General features: G+C 36.9%; 1 protein-coding gene across 9 annotated transcripts in view; it reads left to right on the top strand.

Annotated features, from left to right (window-relative positions):
• The window catches only part of CDKAL1 (CDKAL1 threonylcarbamoyladenosine tRNA methylthiotransferase), a 663,683-nt gene that overhangs the window by 272,810 nt on the left and 369,840 nt on the right, over positions 1-21,033 (top strand). The gene's annotated exons all lie outside the window — the stretch shown is intronic.

Here is a 21,033-nt window from a genome sequence, read left to right as displayed (position 1 = left end):
TCCTGTGGCTTCTACTACTCTTGGTAATACTTTAGGTTGTATAATTTGTAGTGTAAGTGAAGGTACGTGAAGTCTCTTGATCTTCTCTCAGAAGGATGCTGTTCTTCTCTCAAGTGATCATATAAATAGATGGCTTGATAATCTAAAGGCCCAGCATTAGCTCTTGGTGTATAACATATCCCTACAAACATAGTCACTTAAAACACTATTTGTTTATTATCTCAGTGCGTCAGAAAGGGCAGGAGTCTGGGCTTAGTTTAGAGTCCTCCAAAAGGCTGGCATCAAGGTAGCTGTGAGGGCTGAATTCTCATTGGAAGGTTTGACTGGAGAAGGGCCCTCTTGTAAACTCATAGAGTTATTGAGAGCATTTGGTTCTGATTAGGCTGTTGGATTGAGGGCTCAGTTTCTTGTTGGTTGTCTGTTGGAGGCCACCTTCAGTTCCTTGCCATGTGGCGCTCTCCAAAGACCAGCTTACAACATGACAGCTTCCCTCTTCAGAGCCATCAAAGGAGAGTTTCCTTATTAGACAGGTGTTATTTAACATAATCATTCAAGTGACCTCTTAATATCTTTGCCTTATTTTATTGTTTAGAAGCGAGTTAGAGGTCATGCTCTTTGTTAAGGGGAAGAGATTACACAGGCAGGAAGACCAGGAGGGAGGGATTATAGGGGCCATGTTACAATCTGTTAGCAAGAAAGAGGCCCATACAGATGTAACACATTTATACTGGAGTTGCACATTAGGAAGGTATGATATGGTTTGCTTATCTCTGCTTAAAAAATTCTGGACTTTTGGGTATCTGGCTGGCTCAGTTGGTAGAGCATGCAACTCTTTTTTTTTTTTTTTTTAAGATTATATTTATTTATTCATGAGAGACACAGAGAGAGAGCCAGAGACACAGGAAGAAAGAGATGCAGGCTCCTTACAGGGAGCCCGATGCAGGACTCGATCCCCAGACCAGGATCACGCCCTGAGCTGAAGGCAGATGCTCAACCACTGAGCCACCTAAGCGACCCGAGCATGCAACTCTTGATCTTAGGGTTGTAAGTTTGAGCCTCCTCTTGGGGGTAGAGCTTACTTAATGAAATCTCCAAAAAAAAAAGTTATAAAAATTAAAAAAAATTAACTGTTAAAATGCTATGAATATTTGATAATTAATTAGCTCTTCTGGAAGGAATGTTGTAGCTAATTAGTAATTCTAGCTGAATTTATTTTTATATTTCTGTCTCCCAGCAGTTGTTCTCATGAGTAGATTGGAGAGAGAGAGCATGGATCAGGTCATGACCTCTTGATTGCATCTGAAATTGTTACTCCTTCTTCCACCTCTCATCCTCTTATCCTTAGCTACCAAGTAGGCCCTCTTCTGGCTTTCCTCCTTCCTTCTTTGTTGCTTGCCGCGCTCCTCTCCTGCATCATTTCTTTTTTGCTATTATAGCTTAATTGCTTTGTCTTCTCCATGTACCTTCTATAGGCTCAGTTAGTGTGTGTTGACTATGTCACTTAAAAGGCAGGATGCTAAGTTCGTACTTAGTAAGGCAGAGGTTTCGAAGCTGGGTTCAGAGGTCACTACAGGGTCCTTAGGGCTGTAGGTGGGAAGGCAAGTAGACCGAGCTAGAGCTGTAACACTGTGCTACATCGGAAGGATTTGTTACCAGTCTCAGGCCAGATATATACAGAAATAGGGAACCCATGCTTTGACACTTTTGACAGGTTTTTTTTTTTTTTCTCTAGTTTTGGTACTTTAGTTGTAAGTAATACTACATTGTGTCACACTCTATGCTTTGATGACAGCTCTCATGAACTTTTAAAGTATGGCTTAATTCTTCTTGGCAGTACTTGTGACATGAAAGCATATCTCTAGTGACAGGCTGTATTTACTGTAAATACTTTAAAAACTGTTACTATTCAAGGCTAATTAATGAATTTTTAGATGGTTCCAGTTTACTGATACTCAAGTTGATTATTAGTTGTGACTTAGTGGAAGTACTACCAAATTCCAAATATGGCCTGGCAGACTTTACAGATAGGCCTTCTACTTCCCTGCAGTCTGCTTTTATATTTGTTGAATGTGTGTCTCCTCTCCATTCTTTTTTTTTTTTTTTTTTTTTTTTAGTTCATTTTTGGAAGATAAGTACATTGCATTACATTTTGGAGAGATTAACTACTTTCTTTTTTTTTTTTTTTTTAACTACTTTCTTTGTACTCACAGAAGATCTGAATTTGGTCTCGGAAGAGGTGTTCTTGCTACATGTAATTATATAATGTTCAAACAGAATCCACATTTAAATACATATAGCATCCTTCAATCTGTTTGCAGCCTTTCTCCTTTGAGGTAGAAACCAGAGTTTTGAGTTAGACGTTCTCTAAATGGGAGCCAGTCCCCCATACCTGTGGACTCAACTTAGTTTGAGGAGAGAGACGTTGGCCTCCTTGAGTTCTTATAAACAAATATAGAGAGGAAGGGAACGTGCTGAATGAATACAGTAAGTGTGACAAAAAAGCTCTTCCTTTATTCTCCTTAAATATAGTAGTTTTTACTATAAGGTATTTTATCCTCTGGCTTATAAAACTTCCTTTTTGTTTTTCTTTCTTGCTGCTTTTGTGAAGCTTGCTATTTTCAGGTGTTTTGATTTTTTTGGGAAGTTATAAATGGAATTGTGTATTTCAGAGAGGGTCAGGTTTAGAAGTCATCACTCATCACATGCCTATCTCTTTTATTTTTAAACGGCACACGAGTGTCTGACTTGCACATGGTATTTCTTGCTTGGCAGGCTGGTGCCAGACTCAGTGTCTTTTGTTTTTAAGAGATAAACGTCTGGTGGTTTTTGTTTTGCTGTGAGGCACATGTGAGTCATGGTTATCATGAACTAAGTCCTTCCTCCAGACCTCTAATTATTTTGGACAACTTACCTATACTTCAACATCTGGAAGCTAATATATTAAAAATTTCAACTGCATGTCTGTTTATGAAAGTTTGATTAGTCATCTACACTTTCCCTTTATAGATTGATGTAATTATTTCTTGGTTGAGGAAACTACCAATCCTGTTGGCACTAACATTGTTTTTGTACTTGTATATTGATTGCAAAGTTAGAAAAAGATTAAAATAAAGAAGTAGGCCTCAATCTCTGTGACTTCCTTCTTGGTCGTGGACAGTACCAAAAATCTGTATTTCACCCATGCATTTTAGTCCCTGTGAATTATACTCTCTAGTGTGGTAGTTTTTTTTAAAAAAAAGCAAAAAATACTATGACCAAAAAGATAACTGAAATATTTGAATTATGTTATGTATCAAAATCATCTATATTTTTTCAATATATTATGGCAGGTATTATGTGTGATGGTTAAGAATGCCTGTAAAAGCCAGACTGTCTGAGCTTATATATTAGCTCTGCCATTTATTTGGTTCCATGACGTTTGTGATATTTGTCAAATAACTTTATCTTTCCATGCCTCAGTTTTGTCTTTATAAAATGGGGAGTAGTAGTAGTACTACTCCACAAAGTTGTTCTCTGGTTTAACTTAATTAATGTATATATGAACAGGGTCTAGCCCTGGCTAGTTAGGTGCATGTAAGTCATTGGTCACCTTTATGATTATTTAGTTTTACAAAGGTTTGTTAATAACAAATTTATTTATTATATACTAAACATGTGTACTAAGATTTAAGTTTTCAAAACTAAAAATTTCCAGTTGGAAACCACTTTTTGGGATGCCAGGGTAGCTCAATGGTTGAGTGTCTGCCTTGGGCTCCGGTTGTCATTCCAGGGTCCTGAGATTGAGTCCTGCATTGGGCTCCCCAGGGGGATCCTGCTTCTCCCTCTCCCTGTGTCTCTGCCTCTCTGTGTGTCTCTCATGAATAAATAAATGAAACCTAAAAAAACAAAAACAAAAACAAAAAAACAAAAAACTAAAAAACCACTTTTCATCTATTAACTCTTAAGAAATGAACAGTTGAAACAAAACACTTCATTATCAAGGGCTATTGGCAAAGTAATGTTTTAAAACATGAAAAACAAACTAAAAACAAAAAAGTTGTCCATGGAATTATATGGAGGACTTAGTAATGGATTTCTGCCTTTTTTTTAGCATTGTGTTCTTTGAACATTTCCTGAGTTCCTGATTGAAAAAATAAAGACAAGTGATTTTCAACCAAGTAGCTACCAGATCTTCTATGTCTTATCTCTAGAACTTTAGTTTTCATTGGATTACCACTTAAGTTTTATTGACTGTGGATACACTTCCATATTATTGTTTTAAATAGTCTTTTTTTTTTTTTTATTGGGAACATTTCCTTGAACATTCACACAGAGTATCAAAAGAAGTTTTTGTTTGTGGTTGGAAAAAATGTCTCTAACCTGCCAACAGAACTTAAAATTGCATAAGGAAACGGGTGTTGATGCTGAGAAATGGTGTGTAGGCAGCAGATCTCTTGTTCTGTCTGAAAACAGTGATGAAACACAAACAACAAATGTGGATTGCTGTTGCTCTATTTTAGTGTGGGAAAGACAACTTCAGAGCAGGAGAATAACTTCTGCTGTTTTAATCAACTTTCATTATATTTTAGGCATGGGATTTTGTTGGCAGTCATTGCCGGGATCACAGAAAGCTAATGTCTATAAAAAGTACTGTGGTGCCTGTTTCATTATATTTGTGTTGAACTTTATTTAGCAGGAGTTTATAACTTGGGATTTGTTTTTTTTTTTTAATCTTTAAGTGATCTATGGACTCTTGAAATTATTTATAGAATTTTGCTTTTTTTTTTTGAAGCTTTTACGATGCAGTGTTATTAACCAATCTTTTACTCTTTTGCTTTTTTTTTATTGTAGTACATAGACATAAATGACCATTTTAATGATTTGTAGGTGTCTGGTTTGGTGGCATTAAGTACATTTATATTTTTGTGCATCCATCACCATTGTCCATCTCTAGAACTTTTTCATCATCCCAACCTGAAACTACCCCATAGACTCTACTGTGTACCTTTAGGTACTTGAACAAACTATTTTCAATGTGAATATGACAATGGATTTCTTTATGTAAATAGATTTTTAAAAATAGGTTTGTTCTTTACTTTAAAATGGATTATTATCAACCAATGACATTATCATAGCTGGAATTTTTTCATCTAATTTTAGAATGATAACTAGCAAAAAAAATTTAAACAAAGAATGATAACTAGCAAAAATTAAAAAATTAATTGATAGTAGAAATATGACTCATTTTTTCTTCCTTCAAATAAGTTAAATAAACCCAATGACAAAGAAAGTGCAACATTACCTTTTGGCTTATATCGCCATAACACTTTAAAATTACATGGAGTGGAGCATGATAATTTGAAATACTACTCAAGATTCTACTCTTTATATTTTACTTCTTGAGGCAGAGAATTTGTGCCATAAAGGATTTTTTAATAAATGAATTTTAGAGTCCTATATATTCGGACCAAATTTAAAATCCAAAACAAATTAAAGAAAATTGCATATAACTCTTTAGTAAGGCTACAATAAAACACATTGTCCCTTCCTGATTGAGTGATGCTCAGGTACCCCACCTCTCCCATCCTCTCCTCCCTAGGTTCAGGATCACTGTTGTTGTTGGGACTGTGGTATAGCTCAACAGTGTCTCTGGGTAGGAGCAAAGGTGGAGAACAACCAGCACTGAAGTATTGTTACATTTAAAAAAAACCTGATTTTAGCTGAATCACTTGATCTTTTCTTATTTATAAAATGTTAGAATTGAACTAGAAAGATGTACTTTTTGGAAAGGGAATTTTTTGGAGGGGATGTTGGGTGGGAGGTGTATGATTCTGGAGTCTTAGCAATACCCCAAATTAAGAAACCTAGCAAATTACCCAGACAGCCTTTATAGAGTGTCTATAATATCCTAACTCTCTAATTATTTTCTAATTTGAAGGTAAGAACTGTCCATCTTGTAAACTTCAAAATCTCCCAATACAAGGCATTTCTTAGAATTGACACCCAGAAAGAATGCACAGAAATTGGTTGAGATTATGAAAGGTACAGAACTGTTGCACAAACACTGTTGAATTGGTTCTTTGAAGCTCTTAATGGGTTTCAGTAACTCTCTTCGTTATTTGGATCCATACATTTCACCTGCAGATCACAGATATCCTAATGATAAAATATAATGATTTGCATAACTCAAAGTTAAGAGATACACCTTCGTCCAGTGGCTTTGTCCATGTTTCTCTGTGATTTCCTTGACTATACCTTCCTGTGGCATTAAGCCTCAGGGTCAAATGGTCTTTACGTCATATTCCCTAAAAGAAAGGGACAGTATTTTAAGAGCAAAAGAATGTTTCCTCTAAAGTCTCAGTGCATTTCATTGAATTTTATTCTTGTCTATACATGAATTAATTCCAGGTTCCATGAGAAGGCCATGTGCTGATTGGCTTAGGTCAGAGTTCTTGGACTAACCACTTACTAGAAGAGGAAAAGGGACTTCCTTTTGATTAATCATGCCCTAGAATACTCTAGAATTGGTGCTATAGCTAGTTTCTCTTGAGCTTTATAGATGACAAAACCAGCAATCTTTCAGGATGGGAATGAGACTAAGTCCAGGGTAGGGATCTAACAGCATGCCCTATAGCTCTCTCTTTTCATTCCCAAATATCCAATACATTCTTCCTCTCATGCATGTCCTTAATGAAACTGCCCTGAGATGAAACACCCTCCCCAGAGAAGAAAATTTTAACCATGTCTCATCTAGTTCCAATACCAGGGTCTTTAGGTCATGCATAGACTTCTTTCTCCGATCTGATGGAGCACTTTTCATGGTCCTGTAGCCCTATGGTGAAAGAATAACATGTCTGTTCCTAGTGCTCAAGCAAGAGCAAGATGGTTGTAATAAAAGTTTCCATTTCTAAAGGAGGACACCTTTAAAAAGGTGGAGTGGAGAAGGACACAGAATGACCAGCGATCACTCTTTCCTAGTCTAGAAGTGATGACCCCTGTACTGTCAGGAGATTAATTTCCTAGCATATTTGACAGCAAGTGTTTTTTTTTTTTTTTTTTAAATCTCTGAGAATGTCTCCTCTTCTCTTGTCTTCATTGCACATCTGTGGTGACCTTTGAGAAGTACCGGCCATGTGGGAATTGCAGCTTCTAGTAACTTTCTCCTTGCCTGCGTGATTGGGAGGGAGGGACCTCAGGTTGTGTCAGAGCAGTAGTTCTCCATTTGGTCTCAGGAACAGCAGCATAGAAAGGTCTGGGATGTCATCCCAAATCTATTGCATCAGAATAGGGGCTCCAGCCATTTGTCCTTGAACAACACCTTCCGGAGCATCAGATGTACCTTCCAGTTTAAGAACCGTTGACTTAGACATGCAGCAGACTTTTGTGGTTTCTTTGGCAAATCAACTCCCTTAAAAACTAAGTGGACTGCTCGTTGGTTTAGGATCAGTTCCATTTGCAATAACCATAGTCCGAGACCTTGCCTGGTCATCCTCTCTAAGCCTATAGGAACGTGAAGTCTCCACCCATCCCTTGGGTTCTTAATTATAAAGGCTATTGCCCTATCTTGGCCTCTGCTTGTTCTTTGCCTATAGGCTGCGTCTTAACTGTCTTTTGACAATGAAGTGTATTGTCTTCTCTGTTAGCCAAGGGTACGCCTGTTAGCCGGAGGTGCTGGGAAAAGGACCCTTGTAGGGTGAGGATTAGGTGTCATCCTGGCTTCATTCTCATCTCCAGGGGAATCTCTAACTTCACAGCCTCTGCTTTTGTAAGCCTTGCATGGCTTCCACAATTTGGCTTTTTGGTTGGTCAGTTGGTTTCTGTTTCAACCATACTGGAGTTTACATCTACAGTACTGAAATTTTTAACTTTTTTGGGTTATAGAGGCAGAGAGGGCCTCTCTGTTTTCTCCCTCTCTGCTTTCAGCCTAAGTTTATCTTTCGGCTGCAGGAAGCAGGCAACTTATTTTTCATTCTTAATTTTTGTACCACTTACCTCTCTTTTTCTTGAAGCAGCCATAATAAATGCTTGGAATAATTATGAAATTTAAGGTATTAGCTCTTTAGTTACGAGTGCTAATGTTAAACTCTCTCTTTTTGGGGTTAGAAACTGGTGCCTCTAACAGACAGGAAGCAAGTCCTCTCTCTCTTGTCCAGGCTTTGTGTCTTCCTCTTTTGACACCTGGCCCTCATGGCCTCATGAGGAGAAGTTGGCAAAATATGGAATCCATGGAATAATACTCAGGAATGCAAAGCAATGCATTGTTGATACATTCTACAATCAGAAAGAAGTCAGACAAAAAAGACTATATACCCTATAATTCCATTTATATAAAATTCTACAGAACTAATATATCGTGAATACTAACAGAGAAAGAACAGGCGCTGGGAACTGGGGTGGAAAGGTGACGAAGGGACACAAACCTTTGGGGTTTATGATTTCACATACATATTCCTGTGTCAACTGTTATCAAAGTGCACATTTTATTTATTTTTTTAAGCTTCATTTATGTGGGCAGCCCGGGTGGCTCAGCGGTTTAGCGCCTGCCTCCAGCCTGGGTCGTGATCCTGGAATTCCAGGATTGAGTCCCACGTCAGGTTCCCCGCATGGAGCCTGCTTCTCCATCTGCCTGTGTCTCTGCCTCTCTCTCTCTCTGTGTGTCTCTCATGAATAAATAAATAAAATCTTAAAAAAACAAGATGTATTTATGTGTTAAGAGCACGAGCAAGTAGGGGAAGAGGTAGAGGGAGAGGGAGCATCTCAAGCCGACTCTGAGCTAAGCTTGGAGCTTGATGCAGCACTCCATCTCACGACCCTGAGATCACCACCTGAGCTGAAACCAAGATTCAGATGCTTAACTGACTGAGCTCCCAGACACCCCTAAAGTGTAGATTTTAAATACATGCAACAAACTTATGTTAGTTTTATCTCAGTAAAGCTATTAGTTCATTTATTAATTAAAATAATACATATGAAGCAATCAAACAGGCTTCCTTACCAAGAAAACAAAATTAAACAACCCCTTGAATCTTATTATAAGTAAAAAGATGTGAGTGCACATGCACTTAAGTGAAAAGCAGAGCTTCTATCACCTGCAGCAAGGATACCTCATAAGGAGGCTGTGTGGGAGGGAGAGAGCACTTTGTGTTGTGTGAATTAACACTCTTCCCCCCTGCACCATTGAAAAGATCCTGCATGGGTTTTGGCTCTGGACTCCTTTTGCTTTTCTATAGATGGGAAGAGAAAGTGAGAATGTATCTCCTATAGATAGGGCATACCCACATCTTCTGGTGTTGAGTTGGTTCACTAACTATGCCATTAATTTGAAGCAGCCTTCAAGAAATAGCAATGTGACAGGATGCCTGGGTGGCTCAGTGGTTGAGCATCTGCCTTTGGCTCAGGGCATGATCCTGGGGTCCTGAGATCGAGTTCCGCATCGGGCTCCTTGCAGGGAACCTGCTTCTCCCCCATGTTTCTGCCTCTCTCTCTCTGTGTCTCTCATGAATAAATAAATAAAATCTTAAAAAAAGAAATAGCAACGTGGCAAGAAAAGTCTTGAGGTTAAAAAAAAAAAAAAGAAAAGTCTTGAGGTAAATCAGACTGATAGCCATCTTACAGAGGCTGTTTGATTCACCGAGTTTCAGTCATTCTATTACTACAAATGTAATCAATTTACATCTTATAAAAATATTTTCTTTTAGGAAAAAAGGCAGCACCAATAAGGTAGTCATTTCTAGAAACTCAGCTTTAAACAGCAGCTCTTAAACGGGGTTATAGCTGGAGAGAAACCGATAATCTCATTCCTGGGGTAAATATTCCAGTGTAGCATGCATCTGATGAATAGTGATTCTGCAGGTTCTGGCGCTGTTTGAAGTTAACATTTTTGTAGCCAACAAATGACTTTTTTTTACAAATAAGGAACAAAGAAAGTTGTTGATTTTCTTAGCAGTTAAAGGATCCTAAAATGTCAGCATAATTTGAGAATTTACCAAGTGTTATATATGTTATGATTGCTTTTAATGATATTTTTCTTTTGTAATGATGATATTTACTTTTATTTTAAAGATTTTATTTATTCATGACAGAGAGAGAGAGAGAGAAGCAGAGACACAGGCAGAGGGAGAAGCAGGCTCCATGCAGGGAGCCTGACGCGGAACTCGATCCCGGGTCTCCAGGTCACGCCCTGGGCTGAAGGCGGCATTAAACCACTGAGCCACCCGGGCCACCTGATATTTACTTTTTTAAAGACTTATTTATTTGCGAGGGAAGGGGAGGGGGGCGGGTAGAGGGTGAGGGAGAGACTCCTCAGGCAGACTCCCTGCCGAATGTGGAACCCAACTTAGAGCTGGATCCCATGACCCTGAGGTCACAACCTGAGCCAAAACCAGGAGTTGATTCTCAACTGAGCCACCCAGGTGCCCCTGTAATGATGAAATTTCAATGCCTTAGGATTGACATCTGGTCATGGATATCAGGACATACCAGGGGAAGCAGTGTATGTTAGTGTAGCACATTTTGAGTTTATGTGTTGAAGTTGCATGACCTTGGGCTTCTGAGTTCCAGATCCTAGCCTCACCTCTCATCAGTAGCCTTTAATAAATTACTTAGTCTCATTCTGCCTCAGTTTCTTCATTTGTAAAAGAAGGGCAATACAAATGCAGACTTCATGAGGTTGATGTAAGGATTAAAAGTGCTTTAATATATGTAAAGTGCTTCAAACAGTGCCTTTCACACAGTAAGGCATTGTGTAACTATTAGCTGACTATTTATTATTTCAAGCAGCAAGCATTGTGTAACTTTTAGCTGAGTATTTATTACTATGCCAGCCAAAGAGTATTTTATTTTTAGGACTGCATACTTGGAAAGATTTTTTTATATAGTTATACAAATTAAACATTTAAATATGAATGTTTATTAGATTGGAAATTGGGGAAAATATAATAAGACTCCTTAGCACTTGCTGACAGGTTCTAAAGAGAAGAATTAAACCAATTTTCACTCCTCTCGTCAATCAGTGAGCTACCCTAGAAATGAAATTACTAAGACAAACTAGAATGTTTTTCTCTCAGAAAATCTTAAACAGTTTTCCCTGTTTAATCTAGAAAATAAAAAAGTCAAATAGTCTAGGAAATATTTGAGAATATAAGAAAGAATTTTCCTATGGAAATCTATTGAAAAACAGGAAAATAAACATTTAAGAGTAATCAAGGAATCTACTCTGCGAAATGCTAATAAGCAGTATTTCATATTATTTATTATGCACTATTTGGTAGTTTCGGGCACTTAGGTACCGAACCCAATCTATAATATTTGGATGAACAGTCTTACTGCATTGCCTTGGTTGATTGGTTTAAACAAAGGAAACATTCCATACCTTGGTGTTTGCCTGTGTGACTCAGCCTACCAGGGAGCCAGAGGCATCTTATGATTTACTTTTGCCTCCTTTAGAGGGTAGCTTCCTAGGGTTATACCCCATGCGTACTGCCACCTCTTGGGAAGAAAGTTCTCAGCTGGCATATTGCTCATCTGAAAAACGTTATTCTTTAGCGTTCCTATTCTAGTTCTTATATTTACACTGTTCCCTTCATCTGAGATACAAAATCCCTTTTCTGTCCTCATGTTTCTGAAAACAGCATAATAGTTCTTTAAAAAAGCATTGAATTCTATATTTAAAGGGAGGTATCTTTAATCGGTCTCTCTTCTTGTCCCAATAAAGAAAAAAGAGGAGCTGTACTGATTCAAGAGGGAATCATACAGTCTTTCAAGGAAATAAGGTGTAATATGCCTGAAGGAGAACGTGCACTAAACCGCTGAGCTATCAAGGCCCAAGTGGGAAAATCTTTCCTCCTAGGGAGGTTTGGGTAGGGCAGGCGGCTTGACAGCCAGTCACTGTCCATCAAAGACCTGCTGGTTCCCTCATTTTCTCTCTGATGATCAGTATTTGTCTTGGCCCTGCTTTAGTTAGTAAGCTCCAGAAGCTAGAGAGAGGCAGTTGAATTTTACTTACATTATTTTAATGCTAATTAGAACTGAAATATTCAAATTTGGAGAATCTGTTGAAATTAAAATGGTGAGTAAATGCATAAATGCTTAGGCATTACTTTTCCATTTCAATTTAAAATACCTCTTCTCTCCTCATTATGTAATTACACCATAATTTGACCCAAACATTTTGTTATTTTCTCACACAGGTTAGACAGTTATCTGAATTTAGCTTTCTAGTTTCATATAAGATTTTTTTTTTTCTTTTCCCAGGATGTTTTGACTCATGTTAGAACAATACCTTTTATTCCAGGCCCCAAAATGTGGTACCTGTTATACGTTATGGAATTAGCTTTAGCTAGTGTTTCCTGTGAGATTTCACCCCGGCAGACGTCAGTCCCAGAGCCACTAAGGAAGCAAAAACAATAAGCTCTCCTTACTGATATGCCTTTACTACTTAATATATTTTGAGGTTTGTTGTTGTTGTTGATACATTTAATGTTTGGGTGGTGAAGCCTGGGTGGAGGAGGTTAACCCACGTAGGTAAGTCTGCTGCAGGTCACTTCCCATATGTTGTTCTTTAGAATATTTGGAAGTGCAGTTTTAGCGTCCCTTAGTTTAATAGCAGTGAAGTGTTAAGCCACAGGAAGTAGGTAAGTGTTATTTCTGATATCATCATGTCAATTTGGCCTCAGCTCAGGTGGATAGTAAGAATAGTACCACTTTTTACAAACACAGATTCCTTGGTTCCATGCTTGCAGGTTCTGATTCAGTAAGTTTGGTAAGGGGGGCAGGTATTTGTACCTAAAAGGAAAAAGTCCAAACAAAAACAACAATAAAAACCCCTCTGCTGTGGAAGGAGGGAAACCATGCATGTGTGTATGTACACGTGCACGCATGCTTGTAGGTTTGTGCTTTATATACAAATATACATCTGCCTGGTTATATATTTTTTTAAAGAGTATGTGCTACTGCTTTTTGACTTGAGGGAATTTTGGGAATACATGCTACATGGCAGAAGTGTATTTTAAAAGGACAAATCATCTATATTTATTTCTTACAAATACATATACCTTGATGTAACCACATACAGCCGTACATGATTCATATACACAGTGTGTAAATAAAGTCTATGGTAGAAGATGAATAATGGCCTTCAGGGGCCCTGGTTTTTCTCAGCTTGGATATTCATAAGATAATACAAGTCTGTAGCAGAGTCCCTTTGTATTGGTCGTCCAGCCATTTTTGCTTCACTAACAAATACAGTTGGGTGACTGTAAGTATCTTCAGTGGTTTCTTTGGTACAGATAATAGCTTAGCATTAATCTTTTGTACCACTGTCATTGTTTTTTAAGACTAAAAATAACATTGTAGGTGGAATAGAAGAAAAGTTTTGGACAAGTATGTGCTTTATGGTTGACAGAATTTCATCATGTTCCACCATGCTATTCTGGTAAACACATTCAGAAAACAGTTGTTGCTATTATGGTCGTGGGACTTTGTCTCCCAGGGAGTAAACCACTAGCTACAAATAGAACACACTGAAAATCCAACTGGATTATTGTTACTTAATATATTTCTTCTGCGTATCAATTGGTATGTCATCTGACCTAAGCTAATATTCAGTGAAGCCTTTTTTTCCCCTATTTTTAATCTGTATATTTTCAATTCTAAAGATTATCTCACAAATGTAAGGAAACTTACTTAGGTAGATGACATAGAATCATCTGCAGCAATGGTTTCTGTAGACCTTGATGGATTTTTGCTGGTTTGGGGTGAAATGACAAATATAAGGAAAATACAGTGAATTTTTCCTGAAGCGAAATGTGTGATCCTTCATCATGACGTTCCTCCTGTTTTGGTGTTAAAATGGTTTATTTTTAAATAAAATAATGACAGTACAGAGTAATTAAACCTTTTTGTGCGTGTGTGTCTGTGTGTGTCTACTTGGCAAAATGAAAAGTTGGCACCCAGTTTGGTAGGACAGGTGTTAAGTTTTAAAGTTGATGTCTGCAACATCTCAGGGTCTGGGAACTACTGATGGAAAATGTGCAGACAAGTTCATTGAAAATGGAGTCTTTGATGAATACTTTGGCCCTTTGATTTTTCTTACTGGGCAATGTATTTTGCATGGTGTACATATTGTGTTGTGTCTATATCCTGTGTTATAGTCTCTGGCCTTAATAGTTCTAGTCTCTGGAGGTGTGTGTTCCATTCCCAGCTGCCTGACCTTGAAGACAAGAGTAGGCTCATCTTTTTGCCTGGCAAGATCCATATTGTCTCCTTGTGTCTTCTCCATTCCTGGTTTTGGCTTCCTGCCTCACTGTATCTTACTAGATTTGTTTCCAAGAAGATCAGTCATAAATGCCACCAACCTTTTTGCTTGGCCCTGCTCCTGGTTCTGAAACTAGGTACTGACTTGACAGCTAGGTTGGTTTAATATGAAATCATCAAAGCTTTGGGTGTTGATATTCTAGTAGTGTACAAGGCAGTATGTACGATGTTACAACACTCAGTAATATGAGTGGAATATATGCCTGTTCCTTAAGTAAATTGTCAACCACTAAGAACATTAAACACACATGTATTCTTTCTTTTCACTTTTTTTTATTGTGGTAAAATACACACAACATAAGTTTTACCATCTTCACTTTTTAAGGGTACAGTTTAGTGGTATTAAAAATTCACATTTTTGTGCAATCATTGCAATAGCCATCCTCATAATTCTTTGCATACTGTAAAACTGAAACTCTGGACCTGTTAAGTAGTAGCTCCACATTCTCCCCTCTCCACAGCCACTGGCAGCTGCCCTTCTACTTTCTGCCTCTGAATTTGACTGCTCTGAGTACCTCATTCAAGTGGACTCCAAAGAGCATTTGTCTTTTTGTAACTGGCTAATTTCATTTAGTATGTTGTCTACTCATACATACAAAACTCATACATATTGTAGCATGTTGTAGAATTTTCTTTCTTTCAAAGGGTGAATAATAGTCAAGTATATTTTCCTTATCCATTTATCTGTCAATGGACGCTAGGGTTGATTCCATGTTTTATCTATTGTAAGTAATGCTGCTGCTATGAATACACGTGTATAAATATCTCTTTGAGACCTGCTTTCAGTTCTTTGGGGTATATACTTAGAAGTAGAATTAATGGTAAATTCTATTTTTTAGTTTCTTAAGGAACTGCCATACTGTTTTCCACAGTGACTGCACCATTATACATTACCACCAACAGTTCACAAGGATTCCAATTTCTCTGTATATTTGCCAACACTTAATATTTCCTGGTGGGTTTTTTTTTTTTTTTTGATAGCCATCCTAATGGGTGTAAGATGATACTTTATTGTAGTTTTGATTTGTATTTCCCTAATGATTAGTCATGTGGAGTATCTTTTCATGTGTCCAGTAAGGACATTTGTGTATCTTTGGAGAAATGTCTGTTCAAGTCCTTTGCCCATTTTTGAAATGGGTTGTTGGTTTTGTTGTTGAGTTTTAGGAGTTCTCTGTAATTCTATTAATCTCTTATCAGATACATGGGTTGTAGTTTTTTTGTTTTTTGTTTTTGATTCTATGGGTTGCCTTTTTACTTTGTTGATTGTGTCTTTGGAGAAAAAAAAACTTTATTTTTTCTTAAATCCAATTTGTCTTTTCTCTTGTTGCCTGTGCATTTGGTGTCCTATCCAAGAAATTATTGCCAAATCCAAGGTCTTGAAGCTTTTATTTTTTGTTTTCTTTTAAAAGTTTCATTGCTTTAGGTCTCACATTTAGCTTTTTGATGCTTATTTAAGTTAATTTTTTCATATGGTCTTAGGAAAGGGTCCAACTTCATTATTTTGCATGTGCATATCCAGTTTTCTCCAGACCATTTGTTGAAAAGATTGTCCTTATCTCATCGAATGGCTTTGGCACCCTTGAGAAAATCATTTGACCATATATGTGTAGGTTTATTTCTGGTTTCTTCATTTTATTCCACTGGCTTGCATGTTTGTGTTATGTCAATTACCAAACTATAGAGTTTTGTAGTAAGTTTTGAAATCAGTAGTGTGAACTCTTTAGTTTTATTCTTTTCAATATTATTTTGGCTATTTGATGTCCCTTGAGATTACATTTGAATTTTAGGATTTTTTTTTCGCCCTGCAAAAAATATCATTGGGATTTTATAGGGATTGCATTGAATCTGTATACCACTCTTTCAGTTTCTTTCAGCAATGTTTTGCAGTTTTTATAGTACAAGTCTTTCATTTTGATTAAGATAATTCCTAAATATTTTATTCTTTCTGATGTGGTTGTAAATGAAGTTGTTTTTGTATTTCCTTTTAAGATTTTTCATCTTTCGGGCAGCCCGGGTGGCTCAGCAGTTTAGCGCCGCCTTCAGCCCGGGGCATGATCCTGGAGACTCGGGATCGAGTACTGCATCGGGCTCCCTGCCCTGCTTCTCCCTCTGCCTGTGTCTCTGCTTCTCTCTCTCTGTCTGTCATGAATAAATAAATAAAATCTTAAAAAAAAAAAAAAAGATTTTTCAGCATTCATGTATAGAAATCCAACTGATTTTTGTAGATTGACTGTATCCTGATGCTTTGCTGGATTCATTTATTCTAACAGTGTGTGTGCGTGGGGGGGGGAAGGTTTTAAGATTTTCTATGTAGAAGATCATGTCATCTGTAAACAGATAATTTTACATCTTCCTTCCCAATTTGGATGCCTTTTGTTTCTTTCACTTGCCTAATTGCTCAGTCTAGAACTTCCAGAGCTATGTTGAATAGAAGTGGCAAAATTGAGCATCTTTGTCTTGTTCCTGACTGTAAAGGGAATGTTTTCAGTTGTTTATCTTGAGTGTGTTGTTCATTGTGAGTTTTTCACATGCAGCTTTTATTGTGCTCAGGAAGTTTTCTTCTAATCCTGGTTTATTGATTGTTTTCATCAAGGAAATATTTTGTCAAATGCTTTTTTCTGCGTCGACTGAGATGATCGTGTGTTATTTTTTCTCCTTAATTCTGTTGCTTTGGCATATTATGTAGATTGACTTTTTTTTAAAGATTTTATTTGAGAGAGACCATGCATGCCAGAGAGCACCAGTGGAGGAAGGGTGAGCGGGGAGGAAGAAGCAGGATCCCTGCTTAGCAGGGATCCTGACTTGGGGGTTCCATCCTAGGACCCTGAGATCATGACCTGAATGGAAGGCAGACAATTAATTGACTGAGCCACTCAGGTGCCCCTACATGGCTTGATGTTTGTTTGTTGAACTATCCTTACATTCCAAGAATAAATCCCACTTGATGATAATGTATAATCCTTGTAATATGCTAATGAGTTCTGTTTGCTAGTATTTTGTTGAGGATTTTTGTATCCATGTTCACAAGGGATATTGGTCTGTAGATTTTCTTGTTGGGTCATTGTCTGGCTTTAATATTAAGGTAATGCTGCCCTTATAGAATAAGTTAGGAAGTGTTCCCTTGTCTTCAGTGTCTTGGAAAAGTTTGAGAAGAGTTGGTATTGCTTCTTTAAGTGTTAGAATTCACCAGGGAAGCATCAGGTTCCCAGCTTTTCTTTGTTAAAGAAATAAATAAAATCTTTGTTTATAAATAAATAAAATTTTTTAACAAAATAAATAAAGTGGGTCTCTTGTGGACACCATATGTGCATCATGTGGTTTTTATCCATTCTACCAACCTCTCTCTTTTAATTGGAGAGTTTAACTCATTTGCAATGACTGATAAGGAGGGACTGATAAGGAGGTCTTTGCTCTGTTTGTTTCCTGTATGTCTTATAAAGCTTTTGCCCCTAATTTACTGCATTATTGTTTTCCTTTAGTTTGAGTGATTTTTTTTATTGTGAAAGTTTTAAGTAACTTTCTTATTTCCTTTGGTTATATTTTGTAGCTGTTTTCATTATGATTACCATGGGGATTACAACTAACATTCTAAAGTGTTTTTTTAATTTATTTATATTTTTAAAAGATTTTATTTATTTATTCATGAGAGACACACACACAGAGAGAGAGAGGGACAGAGACACAGGCAGAGGGAGAAGCAGGCTCCATGCTGAGAGCCCAATGTGGGGCTCAATCCGAGACTCCAGGATCACGCCCTAAGCCAAAAGCAGATGCTCAACACTGAGCCACCCAGGCATCCCACATTTTAACGTTTTATCACTAATCTGAACGTATACCAGCTTAATGTCAAAAATTGTACTCCTTTACAGCTCCATCCCCATGTTTTTTGGTTGTCAAGGCTGAATTCCTTTAGTGAATTTATCATTTTACTTATTGTACTTTTTAGCTCCAGAATTTCTTTTTCTTAATAATTTCTGTTCTTTTATTTCCATTTTTTTCCATCCATTGTTCTCTTGATTTTTGCAAACTTTTTGTTCTTCGAATATTTGTAAGAGTTGTTTTAAAGTCTTTGTCTAGTATATCCACCATAGGTCATTTTTGGGGACCGTCTCTGTTGACTTCTATTTTTTTTTCCTTTGAATGGGCCATACTTTCCTATTTCTTTGTATGCCTTGTGATTTTTTTTTTCCAACATCTGACATTTGAATCTAATAATGTGGTAACTTTGGAAATCAGATTCTCCCCCTTCACAGGTTTTGCTGGTTTTTGTTATTGTTTATTTTTAAATTATTGTATGCTTTGTTTGCAGTGAGGATCAGCCTGAGGTATGGACTTAAGATCTTCTCAGGTCTTTTCTGATCCTTTCTCTGGACATGTGTGGTCACTTTTTAATTTTGCTTATATGTGCAGTTGTTTTTGAGGGTCCTAAAATCTTTAATGTCTGGCTCCCCAAAGGGAAAAAAGTGAAAAATGAAAGGATAAAGAGAGATGCGTGCCCTTTAAATCTTCTGACAGTAACTTTAGCTAGAGAGGTAGAGACTTTTAACAATGTGGGGAGGTGCAACAATGACTGTCACCTCCTTAACCTGAGTCTCTGTGATAAGAAGCAGCAATCAGAGCATAATTCCTGATATTTTGAGGTAAAGGTCCTTTTTGCCCACACTAACATCCACATGCTATTTGTAACAGTATTAAAGGAGCTTCAGATAAGATAGATTCATCTCTGCAGACTCCTCAGAGCTCAATTGGAAAAGCCTGCGACTCCTGATCTCAGGGTCATGTGTTCAAGCCCCACATTGGGTGTAGAGTTTACTTTTTAAAAAAAGATAGGGGGTGCCTGGGTGGTTCAGCCAGTTAAGTGTCTGTCTTCTGCTCAAGTCATGATCTGAGGGTCCTGGGATCAAGCGCTGCATCTGGGTAGCTAATGGAGGTAGGATAAAAGAAAATGTAGCTGCAGTATAAGTAGGAGAAAGTTTAGCTGCTACTAAGTTTCCCCCTTTCCTAACAGTTGAAGAAAGACAGTAATTATTAGAATATTATTTTAGAGTTGAGGACAGAAGGTGGGAGTCAGGAATGCTGGTGTAGAGATTCATTTTAGATTGGAAGGAAGCTTAAAGAATTTCAGGTTTTGTAACTATATTTTGTTAGTTTTTAAGGATGTCATTTTCCTTTGCTTGTTCAAGATTTTCATCTTGGTAAACAGGTATTAGATTATCATTTGAAGATCTAATCAGATCCTGCTGATTAGAGTATCTCTTACATTTGTTTAAAAGATCAAAAGGTTTGTAATTTCCCTGGAAATACTTTTAAAACCGAGATGAGGGCTCACAATAAGCTGTATTTCACAGCCAAGTCTGGCACAACCTACTGTGTGTGAACCTTTTGTTTCCTGAGCTTTTTGATTTGTTTGTTTGCTTCATTCTACTTCAATATGGAAGAATATGTCTGGCCCACAGCATGATTTTTCTAAGGTTTAGGCTCTGTAAAAGGATTATTGTTTTGTAAAGTTGAAGCCTTGAGGAGTATTGTACTTTGCCAATTGATTAAAAGTAAATAAGAATTAAATTATGTGAATGAAACAGAATATGCTAATGCTTTAATGTCTGAGTGCACAATAGTTTTTGCATATTTAAATTTATTTGTAACCCTAAGAAGCAGAGAGAAACAGAATTCTGAGTCCCATAGGCTTTTTTCCTCCCCCATAAAAAAAAGATCAGTATGGGTGAATTTTTAAAAGTATAACTCTGATTTTTAAATTATTTCAGAACTTGTGATATTTAAAGATGCTCTTTAAAAGAAAAAACTGAGTATATTAAAACTTTTAGTTTTCATTTGCTTTATGTAATTTAGGTATTAAATTTGACATTTTGTTATGTATTTGAGCCCTTTGAAATATTTTAATTTGCGAAAATTGTTATTTCATCTCCTTGGTTTCTGTAACTTAAAAATATTCTGATGCAATACTCTTTAAAACCTAAGAGTTATACTGCTAAATTGAATGCCTAATCTGTCTTGCCTTTGAGGTGTTTCCTTCCTTCTTGGCCTGTGGCCATAAGACTTGCTGTACACAGATCAGTAGGTGTGGTGTGCTGGCTTTATTATTCTATCAGGACAGTGGAGGTTTCTTCAGGATTTCCCATCTTCCTTGGAGTTCCACAGGCATCTCTTTTTGTTTCTGGCTTGCTACAGTCAACCTTCAAAGATCTTTTGTTTTCTGTCGGTTGAAGAAATTGGCTTGGTGTTCTTATTCTTAGACAATTATTTAATTGTTTACGTATAACTGCAAGTAACCGGTAAAGGTTTCTATGATGAACTCCTTTATTTTATTGGAAGCTTGTCATGTCGAAATGATTGGTCATTATAATTCCTAGTGATTGAGAAAGTTGTTTTTAACCCAAATATCATAAAAAAACCTCATTCTTTCTTTTTATTCATATTTTTCCTGTGTATTAAAATATACCTCTCTTTTTTAAATATAAGGCATAGCAAATTTAATACCTGATATAGTACTTTTATAACATGCTTGAAGAAATAAGCTTTATAGAAATTTTCACTTTCTCAAAATAAAATATTGTTTTGATAACTGCAGATAAGGATGAGTCTGTCTTATACAAAAAATAGTTTAGAACTTAAAAAACATATCACATCAGCAACCCTAATTAACCCCAGGGGAGCAGTTTAGTGAAGAATATTTTGAATTCTTAATGTAATATTTATACTTACTGGCTTATTTTGATTATT

Source organism: Canis lupus, chromosome 37 (assembly GCF_048164855.1).
Source record: "Canis lupus baileyi chromosome 37, mCanLup2.hap1, whole genome shotgun sequence".
Taxonomy (NCBI): Eukaryota; Metazoa; Chordata; class Mammalia; order Carnivora; family Canidae; genus Canis; species Canis lupus.
Note: the sequence above shows the minus strand (reverse complement) of the source record. Positions and strands in the feature narration are given on the sequence as shown.